Source organism: Misgurnus anguillicaudatus, chromosome 18 (genome assembly GCF_027580225.2).
Source record: "Misgurnus anguillicaudatus chromosome 18, ASM2758022v2, whole genome shotgun sequence".
Classification (NCBI taxonomy): Eukaryota; Metazoa; Chordata; class Actinopteri; order Cypriniformes; family Cobitidae; genus Misgurnus; species Misgurnus anguillicaudatus.
The window spans coordinates 22,017,548-22,030,075 of NC_073354.2; positions in this window are offsets into that span (position 1 = coordinate 22,017,548).

The window sequence follows — 12,528 nt, forward strand, 5'->3', positions numbered from 1 at the left end:
ACTGATAATAAACCCACATTACACTCAAATCTAAAGATTCATATACATATATTTCATGCTTTAGTTGACTTCAACAGTAACATTTTCAGCATTTTAGCTATGTATCAGGTGAAGATGTATCATATGATACATCTTCACATGATAAATCTATTTACAGTCCTGCATTACTACAATTAAAGACTAAAAGAAGTAAGAATTTAACATAATGTCCACTCCATTTATTTATATCTTTATTTGCCGTGTAATGTGTGTCAGCTGGTTATACTCGTAAAATGTTGCCACTTTTTATGTGTCTCTTTATTCTTCCAAGGTGAACTATCAGGTTCCAAATGATGTGTTTGGATGACATATCTGACAAAGCTTATGGAATTTTAAGAATAATCTCAGACCAAAAATGAAAAACATTTTTTTGTGGCAGAGGACATTCATTTTCCAGTATGTCCATTGAAAAGAATGAAGCCTTAAAAGTGGGACATTGTCTTCTTCTAGATGTTATTGCATAGCTGGTCTGTTACTCACCTTCTGAATGAAATATGAAGTGTGCTCCAGCTCTCAAAGCTCATCACTCTGCATTTCAGGTAGCACAGACTGTGTCGTCTCTGAAGACCAACTCGTCCTGGAGAGTTCTTTCACTGTCTGTACTTGAACCTGCCATTAAATCCAGCTCATTTTCTTCAAGAGCTCCAACATTCCCACTCTATTACTTTGTCCACAAAGGTGAGTCACACTTTCTATTCAGCCAACCAACCAACTGTTCCAATCAAAGCCACTCATATGAACTCTTTATTAAAAGCTACCAAGCAGCTCACCAAAACTAGTACATTTAATTTACCATATATTACTGATTGATACATCCTAGCGAGCAATTTTGCGTTTAAAACACGTCTAATGGCCATTCAAACACAGCCCAGACGTCTGAAAATTTAATAGATGTCTAACCATATATAGCCCAAAATAAATAATATTGAACCAAACACCATATAATCACTTTTTGTTTTGCTTACATGATGTAATATCATACACCTCGCAAGTTAATTTGGCAAAAACAACATGTAACCAAATTCAAGGTTAGTTTTAGCTAGAAGTCGGTTAGCCAAACTATATCGTCTATAAATGACTGCTATACAGTATACTACCCTACAAAGCCAAAGCGCAGTAACTACGCATTTGGTCAAAATTGAGTTAAGGGTTAAAATAGGCTTTGTGAGATCTGTTGTGTCTTGTGACAAAGTCTCCTGGTTTAATTTTGTCCCATTTCAGAAAAAACCTGTGTGCCAAAATTGCAGTAACATGTTTGACTGGCTGGTGTAAAAAACTTTAAGGGCATTTTTCTCGGTTTCAGTGTTTGCGTAGTTACTGCACTTAGCCTTTGTAGGGCAGTATAGTTAAATGACGGCTTTTGCTTAATGGGATAAAATGCTTCACAAAGACCTTGTGACAACCCACAACGGTTAAAGCAACACTATGTCGTTTTTTTACTTTTAAATAATGTCTCTAAAATTATTTCAGTGATAGAACACCTTTTAACTGGACAAATTGTACTGTTGCTGCAACCTGAGCAGCCTTCTAGCTGCTACAAGCACACTCTGAAAGTGGCGGTGGAGGGTAGAGCACACAGCCCCGCCCCGCCCCTCCCCCTGCCTGCAGAAGCGTGTCTGATACCAGGCACTGTTGCGCTTTTCAACAACATGGGGGAGCTGTAAGTCATTTTTACATGGAAACTACATAGTGTTGCTTTAAACCCTGAATCAGACAGACGAAGGTGAAGCTGTATTAAATATTTATATTCAGGTTCCATCAGTGATGCATTAATTGTTATAGCGTTAGTTTAAGTATTGTATTGTATTATGTTTTACTGTGTAGTGTACTTGCTAATCATGGTTTTAACAAAATAAAATAGGTTTTGGCCTCAAGAAACAACCTAGACCTTTAAACATGGTTTATTTTTGCACTCCAAGACACATTTTATTCTCAACTGTTACCTAGCTCCAGACCTTTATTTAGTTCAGAACATCCTTTGTCTCATTTATTTTCTTCCCTTGTAAAGCTGACAACTGAACAAAGGTTCGTGAGCTGACTTTGCACTTCAGTAAGTTTATGGGAGTGTATGTCATTTATAAGCGGTTGATGTTTTTTAAGGCCCAAATGCTCTTTAGCTTGAAATTGAATTAAGGTTTTGCACTGACCACTACAGGAAATTCAAGAGGCATATCATAGTCTTTATTCACTTAAATTACGGGTTCCTCGAATATAAAAACGTGTGTGTTTTAATACTTTATATATATATATATATATTGAGTTGTTTCTTATTTAAATGATAAAAATTTTTATTTTTCCTACAATCTCTGAGAGCAGAGACTGGATTTGAATTTAACAACGAAACATCAGGCAACTATAGGATGTTTAGTTTTTGACTTAGAGGATACAGCCAAAACATTCTTAAATCTTTAAGCTTTTTCTTCAACACCTCTTATGTTTCTACTGTAGTGTCTATTTTGTCTGGCCTGAGATCAGTATGTCTGGTAGACCTGTTTAAACTCAGGTACTGGGCCACAGCCATGGAACACTTAATGTTCCTGCAGCTTTGTTCAGCCTACCATATTTCCATAAACACACATTATTGTTCAGAGGTGCTAATGCTTAAACTGTATTGCGTACCACTGGCTTTAGTTTAGAACGAAGGTGTTGAACATTTTACGCCGTTTAGCGACATGAGCAAAAGGCTTAGGAATGGTAAATGGAAGTTTACTTAAAGAAATTCATACAGCGCTACAAAGAGAAACTGTTTACAAATTAGATTTAAGCTGTTAGTCAGAGCTCATACCCTGATTTTCAACACTTTGTTTTCAACAACTTTAAGCATTGTACAATGAAACGGCTTTCCATGCACAGATGATTCTTTCATGGATGGGCAGGAGTTTTAATTAGTCGGCATGACTAATGGAAAGAGTGAGCTCAATAAATGGATGGTAGAAGGCATGTCTGTTCACTCGTGCCATTGACCTGATGGCAAAGCAAATTTTTATTGCCTTTTTGATTTAGTGAATATTGTGTATTTTTTGTAAATGTTATGCATTTACTTTAATTAATAGCATTAATGTTTGCTAGTATTGTTTGAATTAACTACCTTGACTAATTTAGCCTTGACTGATTTAATGGTGGTTTCCCGGACAAGGACTAGCTTATGCCAGGACTAGTTCGTTTAATTTGGAAGTATAACTAGTTTTAACAAACATGACCTACTAAAAACATTACTTTGAATTTGTTACTCAGAATTTGTCAGTGCAAGTTGTTTTCAGTTTGTACAGCTCTTACATTTATTTTATTTTCGTCTAGAACTAGTCTAATCCCTGTCCGGAAAACCGCCCCTTAGTCTCTATTTAAGTCTATGGGCCCTATTTTAACAATCTGAAATGCAATTGTGAAGCACAAAGCGCAAGTGACTTTTTGGGCAGATCTTGGGCGCTGTTGCTATTTTCCCGGCGGGAGAAATAACTTTTGCACCAGGCGCAAATCAATAATGGGTTGGTCTGAAGTAGGTTCATTATTCATAGGTGTGGTTTGGGCGTAACGTAAACCAATCAGAACACTATCCAACATTCCCTTTAAACGCAAGGGCGCAAGTTCCATGGCAGGTTGCTATTATTATGACGGATTTACCAGGCGCACGCCATGAGCGGTTCACAGCCGAGGAGACCCACGTTCTTGTAAGAGCAGTCAAAGACAGAGAAGTTGTTTTGTATGGGGCTAGGAGAAACCCGCCCAAATCAGTGTAGGTTAAACAGGCGTGGGAGGAAATAGCCACAATTGTCTCATCAGCTAGCATCCCCAGGACGTCAGGAGACGGGGAATCCCAAGCTTGCCGGCATAAATCGGGCACGCTGTGTAACGGGAGGTGGATCTGCCTCTACTCAGGACCTGACGCCAGCAGAGGACATCGCTGCGTCCAGCCTCACCGCTGAAAGGGTTTGGGGGCTTTGAAAATCGGATACAAGAAACGCAAGCAAAGTCCAACCCCAAAGTACACTTACAAATCAAGTTCATATACATTAAGGTTTCTTATGAAAACATTTTAATTATTATTTACATAAAGTAAACGTAATACAGCCACACAACAAACTTATGAAAAATATTTTAATCGTTATTTTCATGAGAATTTTTTAACGCAGCCACACAATAAATAAAAACTCTCACCACAATGCTCACCACAATGATTTCCCTTATCTCATGTGTTAATATTTTTTATTGTAACAATTTATGATTTGCAAAAATAACTGTTGCATCTGTGTAGATTAGATAAGCAAAGTGTGTGCGCGTTGTGCACTGTATACATTATGGTCAAGCATGCGCCCTTAAAATAGCATAATGAACCACGCGCAACGCGCCACTGACTAGTTTTTTTTTGCCAGTGGCGCAATTGTTTTTTGAAACTGCAAAATAGCATCAGGGATGATTTGCGCCAGAACACACCTCCTTTTTTGCGCTGAACCGCCCAGGGACCGCAAGTTCATTCCCTAGTTTGCCGACGTGCGTCTGTGGAGGGAAAAACCCGCTGTGCGCCGGTGCAAAATACGAATGATACATGCGTCACTGACAAAGTCAATTGCGCTGGGTGCAAGATAGAGCCCTATGTCTTAGATTAAGCTTATTACACTCTAAAAAATACTGGGTTATTTTCAACCCAGCGTTGGGTCAAAAAGAGTCGAGCCCAGCTGCTGGGTTGAAATGAACCCAGAAAATGTTTATATTTGACCCAACAATTGGCTAAAATAACCAAGCATTTTGGCTTGAAACAACCCAGCATGGGCTAAATTACCCCTCATCCTAAACCTTACCCAGCATTTTTTAGAGTGTATGGCACAGACTGTCTCCACTAACCCACGCCATTTGTAAGCCATCAGAAGATATCAGTTAAGCAGTGGTTTTCACACTTTTTCAGCCTGTGGCCCCCATTGTGTGCGGTGCATCCCTTTGTGCCCTCCTAAAAAATTCTAAAACTTAACATTTGAATTAAACAAAACATTAAAGGAACCGTATGTAAGAAATTTGTATCAATTAATCATAAAATGGCCCTGATATGTCACTAGACATTAAGAAATCATTTTCATTTCAAATACTTATATCACTGACAACAGTGGTCCGGCCAGTATATTGTCATTTAAAAAGTGGAGTTGCAGCCCTCAACTGATGTTTATGTTGTCATTTTGTGTATTGGCCACCAGTTGTTTTGATTGCAGTACCAGTTTTAGCCACAAGTTTTGTGATTGCAGTACCGGTTTTGGCCACAATCCTACATACTGTATCTTTAAATTATCCAATGTTGTGCTACTGGTTAGTAGTCTTATTTTCTGAGGTTTAATCATTTATGATAAATTAATGTAATGTATAAAATGTCAAAAAACTGGGGCCCTCTTGGCACAATCTCCCAAGGGGGACATGGTGCCCAGTTTGAGCACCACTGAGTTAAAGCATATCACTTTTGCGGTATTGCTATGTACAATTTAAACTGAAGGAGGTAAATGAATAGTTCACGCCAAAATCATAAGTAGGGAATGCACAAATAAAGTTTATTGCTTGAATGCACCCTAAATTACGTTAGAAGAACGCATCAGCCAAATGTGTTAAAGTCATATAAATAAAACACAAAAGGAGCATCAGTCTCTATTTACTTTAACAGTAGAAATAAAAGACCAACCTCAACATTCCTAAACATCTTTTCCATGGAAAAAAGACAGTCATGTAGGCTTGGATCTACACAGGCTGAGTAAATGATAACAGATTTTCCATATTTGGGTGAACTACTCCTTCAAACTAAATAATGGACACTAGGGGGTGGTTTCCCAGATAGGGCTTATCCTAGTCCCAGACTAAAACGCATGTTTGATCTGAATAAAAAAACATCTAATTTAAAACTAATTTGAGCTCATTAAAAAACATCTTGCACTGACATATTTCACCTATATCAGTGCCATTGTTTTAGTCCATGGTTTGTTTGTAAAAACTACTTAAATGTCCTAGTATAACTAAGGCAATGATCAGGCATAGATCTGACACTGAATGAGTAAGATGACCCAATTTTGAGATTAAAAAGCAACACATATGTGCAGAACAATATTTTACTTTCTTTCATTTTTAGTGTGCAAACATTTCCATTGCATGCACACTACTGAAGAAGACAGGCCATGCAGTCAATAAATCAGCTTCGTCTCCTGCAGTTCCGTGTCATTTCTATTGATCAAATTCACAACCTGTAGTAAAAGGCAAAGTGTTTTTTCATCAGGCCTTTTTAACTTGGAAGCAGCTCATGCTTAACAAGAGCCATATTGGATAGAATGCCGGCCAGTGATTCTTGCAAAAAGATTTTTTTATCTCGCCTTGTTCTTTCAACCAAACACCAAAGATTGAAGTCGAGTAATAATCAGAATAGATCATTTATTTTATTTTAAATATGAAATATATTATGTGAATAATGTTGAAACTTTGCATGTCTGAGCTCGACAAACAGATGTGATTGTATTAGCATATTGGTTCTCTTTAGTTCACACAGTTCTTGCACATTAGTTTTGATATGACTGCATGATCTGCAGCCTTTCTTTTTTTCTTTATAAATGATTAACTCACAATTTCCATCGGTTCCTGGAAGATTGACTCTGACAGGTTTTTTTAACTAATGCACGTGCTACCATAACCTAAGTATTAAACTGAAGAGGAAAATCTGTTCGGCTGAAGTAATGACACATTCCAAACTGCTTTTAACAGCAGGAAGAATACATTTTGACCAAGACTTTTTGGCATTTTATCCTTGTTGAAATGGACAAGATGTACCGATGCAAGCACCTGGTTTCCTTTATGCTTTTCCTGACCTAATATTTTAGGTTAAATAGGCTGCATCTGATCACAGTGGAATATATTAAGCAGGTGAACCGAAAATGCCTAAACCAAATGACTAATGTTGTACTTTGTGTATAGGCACAGAGTCAGTAGTTCCTGTAGTAAAAGATATAAAAGGCAACACTATGTATGACATGGGGCCCCTGCAGTACATTTTAGGTTGACAGGTTGTTTCCAATAATTTTGGGATTGAAAACTGATAAAAGGGGGGTCATTTTGTAAATTATGGATTTAATTGTGGAGTTGCTGTTAACAGGTTTGTGAATTTCCAGTCATGCACCTGTGAACTTTTCAAAAAATTTACCTGTGAAAGGACATTTTGTGCTTTGATTTAAGCAAGAAAAGCCCTCGCTTTTAAACTTTCATTCCAGCACCATAAGATGGTCAGAAATAATACCAGTCTTCTTTGAAGTGCGCCCCCGCCCCCAAGATCAGGTCTTTGACATCACTAACTCATTTAATGTCTACGCAAATAACCCTCACCTTCTTGAAGTGTTAGGCTCTGATGGTGTTGTAATAAACTGGATTCATGGTCATCTGGTATTCCGACTGTGTGGACCCTGAAAGGATTTCAATTCACGATCGACAAAACATCTGCTGTTTTGATAAAAACCCTATTGGCTCATGACCACATTGTTTCGTTGTTGACTGGCGAATGAGTGAAAGCTGAATTTTGATTGTGGTTAAAAATGTGACCCTATCTGTGAAAACCCATCCAAAGTCATTTTTTTGTGTTCACTGTTTTCTACATGAAATCTATGTAAGAACATTCTGTGAAAATATAACCTTGATATCATTTGTGGGGGGTGGTCTAAAGCTATTTCATGTATTCTGACTTATTAACACTGTTTTATCTATCTACTTATTGTCTACTTATCCGTATATGTACATATATTTTATGTTTTAATCCCCATAAAACTGTAAAAAAAATCTTACATGCTATATAATATATCCTCTAGCAGTGGTTTCCAACCTTTTTAGCCCTAAGTACCCCCACAGCCCTATTAGTAAGGCTCAAGTACCCATTCATCAAAACTAAACCAAATTTGTGTTTTAAAGACAAATCATTAGTAATAATTAATTAATTAATTAATTGTAAACATTAATGTAAAAATCACTGACTGATGAAGCATGTTTATTTCAACAAACCACCATCTTTGTGATCCAAAAACGGCACGTTTTTGCTCATGCTATAATTAATTATCTGTAGGGTGTTCACATACGGAATCTGGGAACGCCAAAGACTTATTTTACAAATTAAAAAATGTCATCATATGACCCCTTTAAGGGCCAGATTTACTAACAGCTTGCGCAAACCATCATTTTGGCGTTAAATAACGACTGAACTTACTAAAGACACGCAGTATATTTAGCTCTAAAAAGGTGTTATTTTTGCGACCTTATTGCATATGCATTTGTAGAAGTTTTCCTTTTAGAAGCAACATTAATGGGAGGAGAGTATTACATTTTGCCAGAGGAACATACTTTTTAAATATAGTTTGCCAAGCCATGATATGTTTAATTTGCTGGAGAAAATAGGAGGAGAAGTCACAAGGAGAAGTCAAATCAGGTGTTTCAAAACTTCTTTTACACTTCATCTTTCGTCCTCTGGTTCTTCTTAGTGTAGTTTTACTTAGTTGGAATTTCACACTCTGGAGTCCGCATTTTCATTGTGATGGTCTCTTATTTGCATACTAATTTGTGCTGCTCTTAGTAGATTGCAATGGTCATTATGTAAATGTGCTTATGTCATTATTGTGCCTGTGTATTTTATTTGCGCTTTTGTAGTAAATTACACGTACATTTTCTACTCAGGCGCTTGTTTGGAATTGAGCTCTCATGTCCTTTTTTAGTAAATCTGGCCCTAAATTTACTAAAATCTCAATTTAAGTTACTGATAATTAAAGGTGTAGCGGAGGATTTTCTCGAATTTTAGAAAACAACCGCCATCTCCTCTTTTTAAAAAAATGCAATTGCGCAACACTCCTGATTGACAACTAGGAGGACCAATAGTCTTGATGATCCACCCGGAAAAGAAAATCCTCCGCAATACCTTTAAAGTGTGCAAAGAACTTAAATTATTTTGTTCAAATATAAAGAGAAACAAAATGTGTTAAGACGTTCACTATAAATACAAAAGACATCATACGGGACAAAATATGTTAGGCAAAAACAATGCAAATGTTTTTTTTGCGTCATTTGAAAATGCAATGACAGCGAGAATGAATATCATTATTTGAACATTATTTATAGTTAATAAACTTTGTGTTATTCAGGTTTATTTAAAATAGTCAGATTGTCCTTGAGTTGGACATCGCTATTGTGTTTTGGAGCATGCAGCGCATTTACTCATGGCTAATAATATTAATGATTAGATTAAAACTACATTTTTACAAAGTAGTCCTTTTTACAATGCTTTCCTCACAAAAATCAATCTTAGGTCAATGACTGGACAAACGAAAGACATTTTTATTAAAAGTAAACGAGATCAAAGCAAAATCTAAATATTTTCGCATACCCCCTGGAAACTCTTCACGTACCCCTGGTTGGGAAGCACTGCTCTATAGAATCAACTATTTCTGGCTCTCTCCCAAGGGTTTTTTCTCCCCTACTAGGACTTTTCCCACAGGGTTTTTCTCCTAGGAGATTTTTTTGACACCTGGGGAGTCTGCTGACATTGGCTTAACTTAGCACCTTCTTATATAAGTTACATCAGTGGTTCTCAAACTGGGGGGCCGCGAGATGGTGCCAGGGGGGCCCCAGTTTTATGACATTTTTATAAAATACATTCATTTATTAAAAAAAAAAATAAGGCACTTTGTATAATTTAATGTTTTGTTTAATTAAAATGTGAAGTGTTAGAACTGTTTTTTGTCATAAATTTTCTTTGTGGGGGCCGTGATGGAATGCACCGTACAAAAAGGGGGCCGCATGCTGAAAAAGTTTGAGAACCACTGAGTTACATTATTACTACGCTCACTAGTATGGTTCATCTTAACCGTTGTATTCTGCTGCTTACTGTATGTTTTATGATTTTTCTGTGTTATTTCCTTCATCTATTAATGTAAAGCTGCTTTGAAACAATAAAAATTGTGAAAAGCGCTACATAAATAATATTGAATTGAACTGTTAAAGAGCTGGGTTTCTCATGCTAAACATAGGCAAAGTGTCAAAGCTGTTGGACATATGACAAAGTATTTCTGTGCCAAAGTTTTGGAAAGTTTTTTACAAATTTGAGAGATTCACAAGTAACAATCTTGTCCGTATATCATCCAGATTAGCGCATGCACACACCATCCAAGAGCTGTCACAAAATCAACATCACTAGATAAGTGTGGTGTTGTTTGTGAGGGTAATTTAAGCTTGTTCAGCATTCCATTGATCCCAACATTATAGGAACAATGCATATAGTTTGTTTAGTAGCAGCAGAGTTGTGCATGTGTGTTTTTTTAAAGCTGGATTTCGTTGAAATGGGGCGGTCCCATCCAGGTCATGTGTTTTGTTGGCAATCATTGCATAAGTGCATATCATGTAAACGACACGAACATGTAATAAATCATAAGTTATCCAGAGATACTGGGATAATGTTTTGTGAGTGTTGCTTGCTCGTAACTTGCTCCGCCTGCGGTACCCTCCAGGGGCTTGTTTTATTCTGGGAAAGTAGCAGTACAGCTGATCTGTCTTTTATAAATCTAATAAAACTGAAGACTTTTCCAAGATATGAAGAATGCAATACTACTCTAAAGTGTGACCTTTATTAAACTTTGAAATGAGTAATTTCAAAGATAAAAAGTGAAATCAAACTTTGATGCTCCTAATCTCAAAATTAGATCGAGATTTTAGTGTGGATTTTACAGACAGGGTCACAAACATTCATAGATATAAGATTAAAGATAACTTGATATGTATATAAAAAGCAAAGAAACAAAAAAATCTTGAATTACTGTACAGTTTTTACTGTACAGGCAGGGCCTATACTGGACATCTTAATCACACAAGCTGAACTGGGAACAGCCCTTGAGAAGCTGCATTGAGGAACATCTGTCGTGTGGTAAAGCACTCTCTCCCTCACTGTTTGTGGGTGGTTTGTTGTACTATTTTGGATTGGGCGCTGTAACTTAGGCCGGTCTGGCAGAGGAGAGTTTGGGTAGAAGCCACAGTGGCGTCTGTCTCCTGCGGGGCCCTCCGTAAAAGCACCCGCTGGGGACCCAACCATTACATTCAAATGCATGGCAACTGTAATGTTGCTAAAAATGACTTCATTTTTGGGGCCGGCTCATTTGAATTTTTATCATTTGAATTGTATAGTTTATCAATTTAGTCAACTGATGTTTGTTAATTTAAGTCAATTACTATTAAGTTACTGTAAACACAATTTGATATCCACAACAGATTTACCTTGTTTAGTGTAATTACTATGAACGCAGTGATTCGCTCTATGAATGTGGTTTGCTCTTTCATTTTGTGGTTGAAATGTTTTCGTCCACCAATGCGGAAAACCTAAGTGTGTACTCTGCCCAGTTAAACCTTCTTTGCCACAGCTGGCAAACTTGCTGGGGCAAAACATGGAGGCAGCCTGAGAAACATCAGCTGATTTGACCATTGAAGTTCATCAGTATAATGTAAATTCACATGTCTGTTAAAATGTCAAAGACACCATCATCACACACACTAAAAAATATTGGGTTGTTTTTAACCCAGGGTTGGGTAACCACAGGACAGAACACATCTCCGGGCCAAAACGACACAACCATTGGGCCGTTCTAACCCAACTATTGGGTTGTTTCAACATGGTTGATTAACAATAGCCCAGCAGTTGGGTTGAGGCAGCCAATTGTTTGGGTCATTTTAACCCAGAAATGTGTTTTGTCCTATAGTAACCCAGCCCTGGGTTAAATATTTTTTAGAGTGCAGCATGCACAGAAGTGATGGAAGCATTGATTTGAAAAGCACTGTGTCCCTGATTGGCCAGCTAAATCTGTACATTGTGATTGGTCTAAATACCTCTGACGTCAGCCGGAAATCTGACGCCCCTTACAATGTTTGAAAGATTTGCTCACAATGCAATGCTAACAGGAGTTAACTTACAGGCTGTGAGTCCAAAGCAGGAGGAATTATGATCCCAGGAAGTAAACTGTTGCCTACAATCCGTGTGTTTGTTGTAGTCCAAGAAAATAGATTTACGTTGGAGATGATAACTCGCATCATCATTTACTTTGAGGTTTGTGCCTTCGTATCATGTACTAATACACACTTACACACCAAAGGAAATGTAAAATCGTGAATCAGACCATAGGTGCTCCTTAAAACGTATTTTTACCCAACCATGTCTTTTGTTTTCCTTCAGAACACAAATGCAGATAAAAAAGTGTTCTCAGTCATTAACCACTACCATATATAGTAAACCTTTAAGCTTCAAAAAGACAAAAAAGTTTAGATGTATAACTCCACTTGGGGTCTGAAGAACAAAGAAAGACATTGGGGGTCCAAACGACATGGTTAGTAAATAATGACAAATTATATTACCTGTGTAGAACCATATAGGTGCCATATAGCACCACTATAGCACCACATTTGGTTCTACATAGCGCTATATGGTTCTACACAGGTGCTTCACCGGTGCTTCACCGGTGCTAT